This window comes from Canis aureus, chromosome 28, assembly GCF_053574225.1.
Source record: "Canis aureus isolate CA01 chromosome 28, VMU_Caureus_v.1.0, whole genome shotgun sequence".
NCBI classification, from domain to species: domain Eukaryota; kingdom Metazoa; phylum Chordata; class Mammalia; order Carnivora; family Canidae; genus Canis; species Canis aureus.
The window spans coordinates 7,153,267-7,167,201 of record NC_135638.1 but is presented as its reverse complement, the minus strand read 5'-3'; the positions used below and the strand labels follow the sequence as shown (position 1 = coordinate 7,167,201).

The 13,935-nt window shown below is 36.6% G+C and overlaps 2 long non-coding RNA genes across 8 annotated transcripts in view; one reads left to right on the top strand and one right to left on the bottom strand.

Annotated features, from left to right (window-relative positions):
* Positions 1 to 3,169: 3,169 nt before the first annotated feature.
* The window catches only part of LOC144300369 (uncharacterized), a 165,671-nt gene continuing 154,905 nt past the window's right edge, over positions 3,170 to 13,935 (bottom strand). The window contains exon 3 of the long non-coding RNA XR_013366965.1: positions 3,170 to 4,132. This is a non-coding gene — a long non-coding RNA (uncharacterized LOC144300369). The remainder of the gene's footprint in view (positions 4,133 to 13,935) is intronic.
* Positions 3,391 to 13,935, top strand: part of LOC144300368 (uncharacterized) — a 112,570-nt gene continuing 102,025 nt past the window's right edge. For 5 of the 7 annotated variants that reach the window (XR_013366962.1, XR_013366961.1, XR_013366960.1 and 2 more), the window contains exon 1: positions 3,391 to 3,465. This is a non-coding gene — a long non-coding RNA (uncharacterized LOC144300368). Of the gene's footprint in view, positions 3,466 to 4,084; positions 4,218 to 13,935 lie in introns of all 7 variants that reach the window. The other 2 variants (XR_013366957.1, XR_013366958.1) reach the window with 2 other exon arrangements.

Here is a 13,935-nt window from a genome sequence, read left to right as displayed (position 1 = left end):
GATAGCTATATCCAATTAGTTCTGTTTCCCTGGAGAACCCTAATACGCAGAAATATAAATATATAACCAAAAAATTAGAAAATCAGTTGTGCCTTGCCGATGAAATTCACTCAATAGAATTAAGATTCTTAAATGTCTTAATGGGAAATTATTTACATTACCAACTAATGATTAGAACAACCTAAGTCAGTATTTTCCAGCTGGGATTCCCAAACTCCATGTGCTAGTTCCTTGCCCAATTTATTTCAGATTCACCCCCTGTCCTTCTTATGATCTACTCTGTAAGAAAAGGATATGGATATGGATTCTGCGTTTCCCAGAAACTCTTGCCAACAGGTTTCTGGCTGTGATGTGACAATGGAGATCTGGTAAGGACTGTGAAGCACTAGAAAGGGAGAGGCCAGAATATTTCTAGCCTTCCAGCTCTGAAGAGTCGCATTTCTAGCAACAACCACAACTTTTCTGTAGTCCCAGGCTTTCATTGAGCAGACATTCTCTTCATGGTCCCCACCCTCCAGGCAGGTCAAGCTGGCTTCTGGATTTTATCTGGTGATCCAGATCCTGACTCTCGTGATGATGCCCACCTAAAGGTGATGGTAGCTTTCTGGTATTGCTAACTTCTGAATTGCCTTAGTGTCCCATGTTGGGTTTATTAGCTTTTCTATCAACCGTGCAAGAATTTCTTTGTAGAAAACCACCTTCATTTGAAATACTTACAGTGGCTTCTATTTTCTTGATTGTATTTGATTCATAAGAATTAAAAGGTGTTGATTCCCCCCACCCAGATTTGTTGAGGTACAACTGACAAAGCTGAAATAGATTTAAAGTATACTGCATGATGATTTGAGATGTGTATAGATCGTGAAAAGGATTCTCCCTGAAAGAGTTAACACTCTCATACTTACCCTTTCTTTTTGGTAAGGACATTTAAATTCTATTCTTTTAACAAATTTCAATTATACAATACAGTGTCATCAACATATTCATCATGTTATGCATTAGATCTTTGGACCTTATTCACCTTACAAGTAAAAGTTTGTACATTTTTATCAACCTCTCCCTACTTCTCCCACTTCCAAGTTCCTGACAACCACTTTTCTATCCAGTTTCTAGGACTTTGACTGAAAGTTGATTTTAAAAAATATTAAGAGTCAAAAGAGATCTTAGATATCTCAGCAAGTGTTTCTTGCCTGTACACATTCCCAAAGTCCTTAGTATGCTAAAGTACAGAGTGGATTTTCAAGAGAGAAAGATGTCCAACATCTAACTTATTATCCCAAGGAAACTTTTTTTTTTCCTCATGAAGTATCTACCAATACCTTACAGAAATGGGGTTACACAGAACATAGCTTGGAAATATTTATCAAAAAAAAACTATTTAAATTCTGAAAATTCTGTATAAATAAGATGTGATGAACCACTTTTTATCCTTTCCATCCTTGGTCATTTAACACAAACCTGGCTACAAAAACCTAGAACAAATAACTTGAAAATTAAAGGAAAGGTGTATGGGCTCACACACACAAAATCATCTCATTTTAAATTCATTTGCAATATTATGGTGGGCAGAGTCAAGTTATTTCATGCTGAAACACTTTTTTTGCAAATTTGGTAATTGGATCCATTTTGTGGAGTCTGCACCCTGGAAATGCCACTGCATTTCATTTATAATCAAACCAACGGGGTTTGAAATGATATTAAATGTGCCAGATTGGGGGAAAAATCCAAATGGATTCATACAAAATGTTATTAACTTGGAAATGGTTCAATGGGCATTTGGCATTTTCACATTGGTAGGTTTAATTTGTTGAGTGAGAACAATGAACTAGGAGATACAGAGCTCTATATTTTTGCCATTTTAACATTTATGTTTGTCATTTATGAACCTGGACTGAGAATTGATTAAATTTCTGCCTTGTAGCTTTTGAGTTTTGTAACATATGGAAGTTTTGTTGTATTCACCTATTTCTTTTGTAGATGATCAGTTTAAATACAGCCTTTTCCATATGAGTGGTTAGCTAAAACAAGAGTAAGAAAAATAAGAGCAGTAAAGATTTGTCCATCTGTAAATAAACTTAGTACTCTACACTTAACTATCCAGCATGAAGTACTTGGTGTATAAGGCCTTAAGGTGCTTTTACGAAGACAAGAGAAGTATATGTTTATAAAGATAAAATAGTCATTTTCATTAATAAAGTGAAAGGAAGTGACACAAAAGAAGAAACGGATACATATTAGGAAAGAGCAAAATATACAGGACACATTCAGATGAGCTAAAAAGCAAAAAGAATTTCAATGAAGATAGCTCAACAGACATGGCGGAGATAATATCTTACCATTCACATTCCCTACAATGATGAGCTGAATGCCTTGTGCAAAGCAGTTACGTAAATTGGAGTGAATTCTATGCAACATGTAGAAGTCAAAACCATGAGCTGAGAAGAGATTTGGGCTATAGTGTTCAGCTCTGACTTTACCAAGTTGTGCGGCTTTGGGCTACTCAATTATATCCACCCCATTCATTTGCTCCCCTATTCTATGGCAGACACATGGTTAGGTTATGAGGAGGCTCACAGAGCTTATATAATGGGATAGGGGGGTGATGAAGCAGGGAACGGGCAGTAAGGAAACAAATCAAAACATACATAAAAGAAATCTCAGAATTAAAACAAGGTTGATGAAATAACAAATGCCTGTGTGGCCCTTTAGTTGAGTGGCCACTAATAGCTTCTGTTAGTCCAGCATTCCAGGTAGAGAGAGTACAACGAGCAGAGAAAGTGCTAGGCAGGTTTCAGCAGCCATTGTAGTTGGATCAAAATGGGAAAGGGGAAGGAAGTTTCCATAATCTCTCCAAGACTCTTTTTTTTTTTCATTCACAAAGTGTGGTGTTTGGGGAAAATGGATTTCAAGAACCCTTCCAGTACAAGTCTCTCCTCTCTATGATTAATATAAAATTTCATGAATATATTAGAAAGAAAAGATAAACCAAGGAAAACACAAGATGATTAATGGAGTGTCTGGGAGGGAAAACAAATAATAAAAATCCAATAGTGACTGTGGTTTTTAATAACTGTCATCAAAAGAGTGGCTTAACTGTAAAGTGAAAATGTAATAAAAAAATGCAATGCATTACACATTAGCAACTTAAAACAAATCAGCTTTACTCAGCTTCTTTCCTTAGAATTGTTACATACAATATTCTCTTCACAAAAGATTAAGTTGTTTTCTCATCATTGTAGATTCCAAAGTACAAGTCATTTAGGTTCAATTACTTATTCATCTTTATTACCTGGTCTGCTAGATACAATAGAATGACTACCAGTAAATATTGAGAAACGTCCATTCCATTATTTCCTTAAGTGTTCTCCATGGAATTTAGATCTTTGGGATGCTGCATTACATAAAGGAAGTAACCCATCTTCGGTCAGTGCAGTGCAAGTACACTCCAGGGAACCACAGCTCCAAGTAAGTGAGAAAAACTTTATCCTGCAGGAGAAATTCTAACTACAAATTATGCTACAGTCAATGGCACTGAGAGCTGAGATGCTCAGAGTTGTCCCAAATTGAAACAAAGGGCCGGGTCTTTGTATATAAACACCTTAAGCAGTCCATAGAGGAAGACTAGCTTCAGCCAAGGGGCCATAGAGGTGAGGCAGCTTCCTTCATCCGAGGACAATTTAGCAGAAAGAGCTAGCTCTGAGCCCAATGCAGCCAACACTCCTCCTCGCAGGTAGGGGAATGAGGGCCAAGACACTTGGCTACAAGGGGCACTAGAGTGCGGTGAACAGAGAACACCCACATTGGGATTACCACACTAGTGTGAGACTATGACTATAAGGAGATTTTGAGTCCATTTTTAACGGGGCTGATCTGTTTTATGGATTACAAAATACAGTTTGTTGCACGTAAGCCACCTCATTCAAAAATCATCTCTAACCCCTTTCCTGCTTACGTCAGAATGCAAAGTCAGACAATGGCAGATAAGTCTTCAATTCCATGACTCTTAGTGGAGCTTTCAGAAGGGTCCACATGTCTCCCTAGAATGGTAACAGGTCCAGGGCTAACCCGCTCTCTCTTCCACCAGGTTGCTCTTCCTCTCCTGCAAAATCACTCCTGGGGTTACCGCTCTTACCTAAAAAGGCCAGGGGAGAACAGGATCAGTTCTGGGACAGGTATTGATGCAAATTCTATCTTTACTGCTTCTAACACACACACAGGTGAGATGATCTGTGCCCATGCCGATGTGAGTACTAAAGCAAGGGTGAGGGCTTTGGGAAGGAGACAGAAAAAGTACACGATTCTAAGCTGTTTGGCTAAATCTTGCTCAAGAAAATAGTTTTTTCATTTGAGGTTGCCTAGCCCATTTGAACCTTCTAAACGATTAAACTCAAGAGTCAGCTCTTTAGACAAGTAAAGCTACATTGCCTACAAGACACCTTTCTGCTAAAAACTTTGAAGCTGTTTCTACAGGGATGTCCCACTCAATTTTACTGGTTCAGAAAATATTTATCAAACTTAAAAAAAAAAAGATTTATTTATTTATTTATTTATTTATTTATTTATTTATTTAGGATAGAGAGAGAGAGAGAGCGCGCAAGAGAGAATGAGAGAACACAAGCAGGGGGAGTGGCAGAGGGACACAGGGAACAGCAGGCTCCCCACACAGCAGGGAGTTCCATGTGGGGCTTGATCTCAGGATCTTGAGATCATGACCTGGGCCAAAGGCAGAAGCTTATGGACTGAGTCCACCCAGGTACCCCCAAACATTTTTCGTGTACTAGGCCCTGGACTAAGGGAAACACACAATGATGAATCAAATGCAGTTTCTATCTTCAAAAACCTGAGGTTTAATTATGAAGATAAACTGAGCAGGTAATCACAATCATGGATAACATGTATATCGAGAAGTCGTCATAGTCTGAAGGGGGAATACCTACAAAAGGCACCTCACCCAGACTGGGGAGATCAGAAAAGCCTTCCCAATGGCATAATGTTTTAGGTTTAATCTTTTCAGATGAGAAAGAGCTGAGATAAAAAGGGTCGGACAAAAGGACCAGCATTTAGAAAGGCTTGAGAGAGAGAAAAGGAAGAGTTTGACCTACTTGGAGCTTCTCAAGTGGCTCACTGGGCCTGCAGCTAGGAGAACAAGTGTGGAATTATGAAAGACAAGGTGCCGGGGTAAGGAGTTCTGACAGTGTCCTGAGGTCTTTTTGAACCACTGGCAATATTCAGTGATGTGACAAGATCACATTGTCTCTGTAAATGGTTTTTAAAATGTCATGGTAACAACGACAATGATACTTAATACTCAGGCTTATTTACATTTACCATGTGCTAAGCATAGTACATTCCCTGCCCAAATTACTCTGCACCGGAAACTTTTGCGGACAGAACTATTAGTATTCCCACTTTACATATATGGAAAATGAGATTCAGAAAGGCTAAGTAACACGCTCAAGGTCTGACTGGTAATGAGAATGAATTTGCAGGGGTCTGGTCTGGAGTCAGACAAAACATTTCAAGGACTGCTGGAGTAATTAGGTAACAAACGATGATACAGGAGAACACAGAACATAAATGAAAGCAGTGGCATGAAGATAAAGGGAAGGGCCCAGATTATATGGAAATTGAGGAAGTGGAACCTATGCGAGGATGTGGGAGATGGAACAACCCATGATGTCCTCCAGCTTTTTTTCTATAGAAACTGAGGAATGATGAGGTCATTCATTGAGACAGTGAGTCCGGGAGTGGAGGAGGGAGGGGATCATTTAAAAAAAAGAAAGCTAAATGCAAAGATAAAAGATTTAGAGATGCATACATTGGGTTTGAGGTTCTTGCAGGACACTTTGAGGACAATGCTTAGCAGGCATGCGGATCAGCAGCTGAAGGGCAGAGCTGGGATGCAGAGAGTGACCCGGGAGTCATCGGGTAATGGAGAGTGTTTGGAGACGTGTGCAGGAAAGAGGTAATGCAGCAGGACTGAGAAAACACTGCTTGTAAGGTGGGCCCTTGGCTAGGGTCTGGAAACTTGCTTTCTGAATCCTTCTCTGATGGGGCGGTTTTGCTCTGTTGATGGCGAACATCTGCTTTCTTGTTGGGGATCTGGAATTTTGGGAGTTGGTAGGCTGAGAATGCCTACACGACCAGTCCTCAATAAAACCCTTAAACTCTGAGTCTCAAATGGGCTTCCCTAGGCACAAATGCTGCGTACTTGTGGCTGAACTGTTACCACTAGAGAGACTGCGCTCTCAGGGACTTCTCCTGGGGAGGTGAAAACATCAGAAACCTCAGCATGGATTCCTCCAAACAGTACCTGTCTTTTCCCCTGATCTGTCTGTGGAACCTTACTCTAGCATTAGAGTAAATGTCATCAGTGAGCATAGGTATATGCTTAGCCCTGTGAGTTTGGCTAGTGAGTTGTTTAGTGTGTGGCTGGCCTTGAGGGGCTCTTGGAAGAACTCTAGATTCTGTGTCTACCTCCCTCGCTACAGTGTATTCAGAAACCCACTGAAATATGGTTTCTGCCACTAACACCTTGGTAAATAAAGCTACCAATGGCCTCCTGGGGTTAATCTTGTATGTTCCTACTTCGGAGCTCCCCAAGACCAGCCACACAGTAAGCAATTCACTAGAAAGACCCACAGGGCTAAGCATCTACCCGTGCTCACTGATAAAATAAGAGATTTCTCTTGACTCAAAGACCATCTGAGTTGGAGAAGATTTTTCAACTATCATGACTAACCCTCTTTCCAGTAAATGAATTGGATCTAAAATGTCTTTGTAGTTTTTCCTCTTCTGGCTTTTGTGCCAACATTTCCAGGGAAGGGTGGCTCAGTCTCAGTATATAACACAGTCACCTGTTTCGTGAACAGGCAAATCACCAAAATAGTCTTTGCAAAAATGAACCATTTTCTATTCTATATTAGCTCTCTTTTGTTATTAATTTTTCATCCTGCTGATCACATTTATTTCCATTTTCCATATGAAATCTCTTCAAATGTTTAAAGGCATGTACTGTTAGTGAGTCTTCTCTTCCTAAGGTTATACATAGAAGGTCCTTTTAAAGTTGTCATGAAACATCATTTCTGGATTCCCACCCATCCCGTTACCCTCCGTCCACCTACTCTGGAGCATAATGTTAATTATGTTGGTGATATTAGAAATATACGTATATTTTCAGGCTGAACTACAGTGTAGTGGCAAAATCATGACCTTTGTAAAGATCATGATTTTTTTGTAGATCTTTGTGGAGATCTTGGTCTGAATACTTGATGGCCACTGGTTGATTGTGTAGCCTTGGGAAGGCTGCTTACATTATATGTCTTATTTCTTCATCTATAAAATATTAATAAATAGTTCATTGGGCAGTTATGGGGAATGGATGAAATCATACAGATAAAGCACTTAGCAATGTATCTAGAATATGTTAAATAATCAGCAAACATATATTACTCATTCTTTTTTTCTGAGTTGATCATCTACCCAATGAGCATCTGCACTTATAAGATTACCTAGTTCAGCTTATGTTAGCTTTGTAGTATAACAGTCACCAGTTCTAGAAAACTCCTCAAGTTATCCTACTAATAGCAAGTCAAATTGTTTCCCATATTTTCACAAAGGCATTATCAACTGAATGTGTCCATTCTCCTTGTCTGATGTGTTCTTTGGATTTTCTCATTTTGTTATTCAATCAACACATATAGATGGAGTGCTTAGTATATGCCGAGCAATATTTTAGGCATCGGAGAAACAGCAATGAAACATATTCAGGGAGGTGGAACATAGAGGAAGCAGGTAAGTAAATTAGTATCAGAAAGGAACAAATGCCAAAGAGGAAAAACAAAGCAGAAATGGAGATGTCAGGATGATTGTGGGATGGGAAGAGATTTGAGTATTTATATGGAGGTGTCAAGGGAAGGCTTTCTCAAAGAGATATTTGAGTAAAGACCTGAAGGGTATGTGAAAATTAGCCACGTGGATACCTGGAGGGACCGTATCCCAGACACAAGAAGAGAAAAGGCAAAACTCCTGATGCAGGGTTGTGATTGGGGATGTGGCTACAGCCTAATGTGCTGTGGTCAATCAAGTAGGCCATAAGATTACAGTATCAACCATGTTAAGACCCTATAGGTCATGGTAAAGAATTTCAAAGTTTGGTCCCTGGATTAGCAGAAGCACCACCTGGGAAGAACATTCAATCCCTGGGAATCTGTTTGTAATGGAAATTTTCAAGTCCCCTCCAAACTTACAGAATCAGAACCCCTGGGGGCAGGGTTCAGCCATCTGCCTTAAAACTAGCCTTCCAGTGAATTCTGAGTCTCATAACAGTTTGAGAATCTCTGGCCTCTTAGGTGATGAAAGAAAGCCATGGGAAGGCTCGAGCAGATCGATGATGTCATGATCTGACTGACACTACAACATACACACACACACATATATACAAACACTACAAAATATATACATATACACTCCTGCTGTGTTGAATATATTTAAGGTAGAAAAAGTAAGACGTCTTGTAATCTAAGACAAAAGAGGATATTGGTTAGATTTGGTATTGGTAGAAGGTAGTTGAGAAAGTATGGAAATCTGGATATATTTTGAAAGTAGGCCCAACTGAATGGGTGGGATAAGAGAAAGAGAAGTCAAGGAAGACTACAGTTTTTGGCTAGAGAATCAGGAAGAACTAAGTTGCTATTAACTATGAAATCTTCTCCTCTTGCAAAAATAATCTGGTATCTGGTCATTAAAAAAAATTAAGGACTTTGTTTTTCATAACTCTTTACATTTTATCCTGTTATATTAGGACTTGTATGGATACTTGGGGGAAACAGTACAGATAAAATAGTTCAACGCTGAGAATAAATACTTTTCAAGCTTTTATAATTAAAAGTTTTTACCTGAATTTTAAACTTATCTCTGAGAAATAATCAAATAAGACAAGTGTTGGTTCTAACCTGTCTTTGATAAAGACATTATTATTATCATTATTATTAGCCAATTCTCTCAGAACCTGCTAACAAAATTTGAAAACTGTAAATTACCTGGAAAATGTGCCCTGTCAACTTTTAATAATTTAGATTATGGTAGAGAGGAAAGGAGTTATTAGAGAATCTTTGAACATTTCTTTCTTGTCCAGATGGAAAATTGAAATACAAGATTTGCTACCAGATGAATTCAGACACGCTTCATATAATGGCCAAGCAATGATGATCTCCTCTCTCTATAAGCTCTCTGCCCAGAATTATAGCCTCAGTAACAAACTTATTAGGTTCCATTTTCAACTAAAGTGCTTCAGAGTCACTATATTGTACACCTGAAACTAATATAACCTTGTATGTTAGTTAAATGGAATTAAAAACTTAAAAATAAAATGGTAAAAAAAAAGTGCTTCATTTTTCCACATATTTCCTTAACAACAGTATCAATGATTCCCCACAGAACATTTTATTTCTAGATAGATAATTTCTGATTTCCAAATACAATCAATTTTTGAATTTCTAAACTAGTGAAGTAGAGCTTTGGGGAAAATCATCTCAACAAATCACTCAAGGCCCTTTGCTTTCCAAACTCATCTCCATCCCCTTTTCTCAGAGTTTATTAGCAGTCAAAATGCATTATAATCAAAAATAAATTAACACAGCTTAGTCATGTAATGCTCCCTGATATTATTTTAAGGTTAAAAGTGACAAAAGAGGTTTGAAAGCCTAATTTTGAACTAATTGGACACAATGTATTATACAAAGTCATATTTTTCTTTCGACAGGATTATAAAAATCAGATCCAACCCATGTTTGTATTAGTCATAGTGATTTTCAACCAACACCATAGTGATCCACTCCCGTCCTGCATTTTCAAAGAATCACTATATCTTGATATTGTGAAAAATCTTAAAAGCCAGCTAATCTAAACCTTGACAAGCAAAACTTTTTGTAACATTTATAAGATTATCTTATAACATCTGCATAAAACTTTCCAGGGATGAGGAAGCAGCCCAGCCCTTGCTGAACACTCAATAAAAGCTTATGGTTCGAGCCTTTGTCATCTGGCTCTACTACCCATCAACCTTCCTGTTGACTACCTACAAGTCTTCCAGCAACCACACTTTAGTCATTGATGACTTTCAGATTTGGCTTATAATTGCCTGCTTCAATTTTAATGCTGACATAACTCCGAGTCACTTCTGTGTCTATGTATATGTCTAACCCAATATTGCTTGACAATTCTTTTTTAAATGCGATGATCTTAGCACCTTTTCTCCTTAACTCTGCCTTCCACCCAGATACAAGAAAGAGAATCAGCCAATCCAAATGCTTTTGTTTCTTCTCCACCTTGCATATTAAATTGAATAACAACATTAAAAATATAAGTATTTCCATCCTTACTTCTTTCACATCACTTCCTCCACACCCACGGCTATCTTTGTAACTCAGAGCCTCATTTGCTCCTGTCTGGCTTTCCTGAAATAACTTTCTAACTGGAATTACCTTAAATTCTTTTCAATTCTTTCTATAGCCTAAATTTCAAATACGCATAATGCCCTTCGTGGAGTGTTTATCATCTACAGAATAACTCCAAATATTAAAAAGACATATGTGCTCCTTACTTTATGACTATGTTCTTTCTGACCAGTTTATCACTCATCATACTTTCTCAAAAACCATAACCCAGAATTTTATAATACTTGGAGCACTCAATCATTCCATATTTGTAGGTTCCATGCCGCTGTACAAATTTTGACTCTACTTGGACTGTCCTATTCTTTCCTCCTACCAGAAACCAATTGCCTTTCTGGAGAATTTCTACTCATCTTTGAGGCCTGAGATTAATCATTATGCTTTCTACCAATGATTTCTTGATTGCTGTAGACTAAGGCAATTATTTCCCTCATTTGTGCTGCCAGTATGTCTTAAGCTCACCTCTATTGTTATAGATAATATGTTTTACTAAATAAGATAGTCTTTAAGTTCATCTCTTCTTCTAGATCCTGAGTACTTTGGTGTAGGATTTATGTGTGTGTAGTCTTATTTGTATCCTCAAAGCCTCACCATCATTGGTGCCCAACCAATATTTGCAGGATCAGAAAGTGAATTAATAAACACCTTTAGAGTGAATCTTACCTCAGAGATTTAGGTAAATTTGGCAATTATTCTGACAAAGGAAAAACAAAACATCCGTTTTTACTTTACAGCAAGAAGATGATAAATAAAAAATGATTATGATACGCATGTGTCCTTCATAATGAGCTTGATAATTAAGAGAGTAATCACAGAATATGAATGCTGTCTGCAAGGCTTTTACATAAAAGAAACAAAATCAAAATACAGTCCCTCAAAATAGAGTAAAAGCTATGATGGTAAATGAGTTGAAATTTTCTTGAGGAACTGAAACCAGTCAAGGTAAAATGACATGATATTTTTAAACAGAGGAAAGCTTATATTTGTGTAATTCTTCTCTACCCTTTTCATCTCAAAGGAAATTATGATTGCTATCTGATTTGATATTGAACGGACAAGGAAAGTTTTAGTTTAAGGGCAGTCCTGAAACAATATCCAAATAAAAGCTTGCATACCAGTTTTAAAATAAGCTTTCATGAACTGTAAAATAATCCTCTAATAGTCAAGATACCAAAGAGGAAATTAAAGACACGTCTGTGAACTTTTATTCATACTGTGCAAAGTTAATGCACCAAAGTTAATAAAAGATATTACAATAAACTTATAATTGACTTTAAAACATCTGACTTTAGTTTAAAATATGCAAATCAAGACAATTCCTATCACTTTTTAAAGGATTCAAGACACCACCCAGAAAGAGAATATAGCATTATGTCCATTCTTTTCTGCCCTATGGAATACACACCTGTTCACGAAAAAAAACTTCTCCTACAAATTCATTCAACAATATCTAATTACCATTTTTCAGGTGCATTTTTTGGCATTTTAAGATGCGAAAGTATTTTATTGTGAAAGAATATAATGTTATAATTCACAATACGTGAGAGTCTTAAAGATTAGAAGATATAAAGTTAAAAGCCTAGAATAGGTTTTTTCACTGTCAATCCAGGTTGTGATAATTAAACTGAAAACTCCAATTTTATTTTTTACTCCAGTGTCACAGAATATATTATTTGTTCTAGACACAGCAGGAAAAATGATCAACAAAGGAAAACCTACATTTCATACCTAGAAGAAAACCTGATTAAATTCCTACATCTGAATTTATAATCACAATTTAAATAGATTGCTAAATTGACATATTTTTGATTTTTCCACATGATACAAAAATCAAACCCAGGAAAAATCCATCTGGATAGTAAAATTGTTTTCACCTCCAACCCAGTCATCACCGCTGTTCAGGACCTGCAGGAAACATATTTAGACTGAGAATTACACACTACCTGATAATCCTCATCCTCATGAAAAAGATGACCAGTTTCTCAAGCTCATTCTCACACTCTTGCTGTTAATGCTTTGTACTCACTATGGAGTATGACTGTTAGCTTCCAGAGTCACTCTAATCATTTAATAAAAAACATACCACTTAATGCCTTAGCATTCCTAATTGTTCCAGCTCCTTGATTTGATCTCTTGAAATTTGCTGCATTCAGTTCTTCCCTCCTACTCCTTCATGCTATCTGTTCCTTTATCTGTTTATCTGCAGTCCACTGTCACTTCTCTATTCCTTCAGATTATCCATGTTCCACTGTTTATGATCCCATCTCTACATGTTATGGGTTCCATGATTTCCAATTCCTTAATTTGTTAGTAAAATAATTTCTGTCGAGGACTCCTCTCCACTCACCCTGTCCCACCTACCCAACCTGTCACCACCCCTGCTGCGTGATACTCTGTTTCTCCTTCCTAACATGTCCTTTGGTGCTTGTTTTACATTTAATTTTATAGTTATCAACTTCTTTCCCTCATGCCAGGCTTAACCATCATAAGAATAAGAGGCATTTCTAGGACAGATTATTTTTAATTATGCTTAATACTCTTCTGAAGTTTAACTATTTCTGCTTGACTGGATATATGAGTTGCTTATACTTTTTTCATTATTAAAATATATTTAATATAATCTATCTTACTTTAGAAGGAAATATCCAGGAATATGACATATAAAAATTAATATTCTTAATGCTTTTGATACATATTTCTAGATTGCTTTCAAAAAAGGAAAGAGAAACCTAGATTCCCACCAATAATATATGAGGCTGTCTTACTCTATCTTCAACATCATTCAGTACTGAAATTTTAAAAAGCCTTTGATAATTGAATAGGCTTAAGGATTTATTTTTGCTTTTAGTTTATAAGGCTTGATTTAAATTTGGCTTAAAATTTTATCTTAATTATAAATATATCATTTATATTCATAAGGATATAATCAGTTAAAACTTTACTTCAGTCAACAGATAGATCTTACACTTCACTCATTAATCCATTTAGATTTTAATATTTATATATAATTTGTATAAACCCATATTAACATAACATTTTGCCAATTTTTAAAATTTGATTTTTAGAATATTTTCACATGAGAGACTTCCATGTATGTAATACATTTCTTAATTATGTAATGATTCTTTTAGTATTAAAATTGCTTCCACACCCAGAGCTATAGTAAACATTACTGTTTAACTCAATATGAATTTATTTTCTAATTTTAACTCTATAATTTGCTTGAAATTTATTTCAGTGTATATTATGAGATGATGATCCTTTTCACAAAATTCTAACTAATTGCAGTTCAGTTAATAACGTGAGATATAGATCCTCATATCCCTTCTGATATCCTTCCAAATAACAACAAAAAAATAAAAATAGTATAAATCTTTGGCAAGGAAAGGGAAAGATTAAAAAAAGTCTGGAATCCAAAAAGCAGATACAATTAACTAATTAAAATGAGAAACTTGGAAAGCTGAAACCCAGACATGCAGTT